This window comes from Canis aureus, chromosome 10 (assembly GCF_053574225.1).
Source record: "Canis aureus isolate CA01 chromosome 10, VMU_Caureus_v.1.0, whole genome shotgun sequence".
NCBI lineage: Eukaryota > Metazoa > Chordata > Mammalia > Carnivora > Canidae > Canis > Canis aureus.
This window is the reverse complement of record NC_135620.1, coordinates 55953232-55956532: the sequence shown is the minus strand read 5'-3', so window position 1 is coordinate 55956532 and position 3301 is coordinate 55953232. Positions and strand designations below refer to the sequence as shown.

At 39.3% G+C, this 3301-nt stretch overlaps 1 pseudogene; it reads right to left on the bottom strand.

Annotated features, from left to right (window-relative positions):
- Window positions 1-1715: 1715 nt before the first annotated feature.
- LOC144322482 (U1 small nuclear ribonucleoprotein C pseudogene) lies at window positions 1716-2606 on the bottom strand (annotated as a pseudogene).
- Between the last annotated feature and the right edge of the window lie 695 nt (window positions 2607-3301).

The window sequence follows — 3301 nt, the reverse complement described above, 5'->3', positions numbered from 1 at the left end:
ATTTTAAAAATTAAAAAAAAATACAACCCCTAAATTCCAAGTCACTCTATAAATCTCAGGTCTGGTCCTCCTTTTCCCCTAAACACTTGTAGACATTTTCATTGTGAACCTTTGAATAACCAGAATACTATTAAAAAGAACAACTTCCCTGTGAGTAAAGTACCATACCAGGCTTATTGGTAGGAGTTTTATAGACATTGTCTTGGAACATTAATATCACCACTGTATTTCTCCCTACCGGGGCAGCCTGACTCAGCTACCCTGAAGGAGAGCCAGCTCAGTAATGCCATTTGCTCTTTCTAAAGGAGATGAATGTCGAAGTTCAAAATGAGGCCTGCTGTTAGCCTAATGATGAGCTGTAGTAGTCATCCCTGAATTTTAGATACCTGAGACAGTGGAAAGGCAGGTGTATCCTTGTTCTGGGCACACTGCCCAGTTTATTTCTGGTTTGATTATAAATTAAAATAAAAGCAACCCAAAGGTGATACTATTCTTGCCAACCTTTGAACCTACAGTGGAGGTTCTGGATTAACTCATCAGAAATTGAAATTTTCAGGTGAAATCTGATTATTGAGGGTTAACTCAACTGTTTTTCCCATGAGTGTACATGGGGCAGCACCAGTGCCCACAGAAGCTGTATATTGACTACATGGAAGTTCATTATATGAACCTGTCAACTTTTATATACTTAGAATCATTCATAATAAAAAATTAAAAGCTAAACTTAAATTATTTTTTAAAAACCTGTGGAACAAGTACACACAGACACAAAAGTCTGCAAGTTGTTAGCTCACAAATGCTAGCTTAAAAAGCCAACTACAAAAGCATTTGAGTTATGAACATGGGCACAGTACTTGAATTCTTAGGTAAATAAATAAATAACAGTTCTTTTCTTTTGGCCAATGAAAATTGAAAACTTTGGGAGTTTTTTGTTTTATTTTATTTTATTATTTTATTTTTTTGAAAACTTTGTTTTATATAAAAAAAAACAGACACTTCATGATTCTACAATATAGAGACTGGAAAAAAAAATAGACTGGGTTCCACTACCATTCTTCATAGTACAGCACTAGCAGAGAATTTCCCTAATCTGGGGAAGGAAACAGGCATCCAAGTCCAGTAGGCACAGGGAACCCTCTCAAAATTCATAAAAATAGGTCAACACCCCAGCATTTAATAGTGAAACTTACAAATCTCAGAGACAAAGAGAAAATCTTGAAAGCCACTCAAGACAAAGTCTTTAACCTACAAGGGTAGAAACGTTAGACTGTCAGAAGCCCTATCCACAGAGATCTGGCAGGCCAGAAAGGATTGACATGATATATTCAGGGTGCTTAATGAGAAAAATATGCAGCCAAGAATACTTTATCCAGCTAAGATCTTGTTCAAAATAGAAGGAGAGTTTCTGTTCAGGACAAACAGAAACTAAAAGAATTTGTGATCACCAAACCAGCCCTACAAGAAATATTAAAAGGAATCCTTTAAGTGAAGAGAGAGCCCAAAAGTAATGTAGACCAGAAAGGAACAAAGACAATATATAGAAACAATAACTTTACAGGTAATATAATGGCACTAAATTCACATCTTTCAGTAGTTACTCTGAATGTAAGTGGGCTAAATGCCCCAATCAAAAGACAAAGAGTATCAGATTGGGTAAGAAAGCAAGATCCATCAATATGCTGTCTGCAAGAGATTAATTTTATGTATTTATTTTTATTAACTAAAACAGTTGACAATTTTATTTTCACATTTCACAATACAAATGAAAATTGCCTTTTTTTTTTGTTCTACTACTCCCCTGCAAAAACTGTTCTCTCTTTGATAGGAAGGGGAAGCAAGTCTTCCTTGTCATGCTGTTAGAAAACACCCAGAGTCACAGGACCATGATCTCCTCGTGAAGTAGAACAAGTAATACAAAATGAATATGAAGAGGTTCCTGTCTCTCCTTATCTGTCTGGTCGAGTCATTCCTGGCTGAGTGGGCACTATCATGGGACAGGTAGGAAGTCTCATCATTGGGGCCTCAGGCATCATTGGCATGTGGCCTCCCATAGGTGGCCTCATTCCGGGAGCAGGTCCCACTGGCATCATCCCAGAGGAGGGCCCATCACTGGCATCACGGCAGGGCCCCCCATATGGGGGGCTGACATCGTACCAGGGTGAGGAGGACCTGGGAGACTGGCGGGGGGAGGTGGGATCATTGCCCCTGCAGGAAGAGAAGCAGAGAATGGGGTAGGAGGTATCTTTCCTTGTTGAAATGCAGCGATTGTTTTGTCGATCAGGCTCTGAGCCTGCTCTTCCATCCATTTCTGATACTAGTCATTCACCTTCTCTTTGTGTTTCCTACCACTGCAGTGTGTCTTTCTCATAGATGGAGTCATGGGTGAGGTATGTGTCACAGTAGTCACAATAAAACTTAGGCATGTTAAAAAAAGAAAAAACTTAGGCATGTTGCTCTGCAAGCCGTTGGCCACTCCAAGAGATTCATTTTAGATCTAAAGACACCTCTAGATTTAAAACGAGGGGGTAGAAAACCATTCATCATGATAATAGACATCAAAAGAAAGCTGGGGTGGCAATCCTTGTATCAGAAAAATTAGATTTTAAACCAAAGACTTTAATAAGAGATGAAGAAAGACACTATATCATAATTAAAGGGTCTATCCAACAAGAAGCTCTAACAATTGTAAATATTTATGCCCCTAACATGGGAGCAGCCAGTTATATAATCCAATTAATAACAAAATTAAAGAAACACACCAATAATAATATAATAATAATAGGGGACTTCAACACCCCACTCACTGCATTGGACAGATCATCTAAGCATAAGATCAACAAGGAAACAAGGGCTTTGAATGACACATTGGACCAGATGGACTTCACAGATATGTTCAGAATATTCCATCCTAAAGTAACAGAATACACATTCCTTTCAAGTGCACATTGAACATTCTCCAGAATAGATCACATACTGGGTCACAGAACAGGTCTCAACTGGTACCAAAAGATTGAGATCATTCTCTGCATATTTTCAGACCACAGTGCTTTGAAAATGGAACTCAGTCACAAGAGGAAATTTGGAAAGAATTCAAATACATGGAGGCTAAAAGGCATCCTACTAAAAAACGCATGGGTCGGGACGCATGGGTGGCTCAGCAGTTAAGGGTCTGCCTTCAGCTAAGGGTGTGATCCTGGAGTCCCACGATAGAGTCCTGCATCGGGCTCCCTGCATGGAGCCTGCTCCTCCCTCTGCCTATGTTTCTGCCTCTCTCTCTCTCTCTCTCTGTGTCTCATGAATA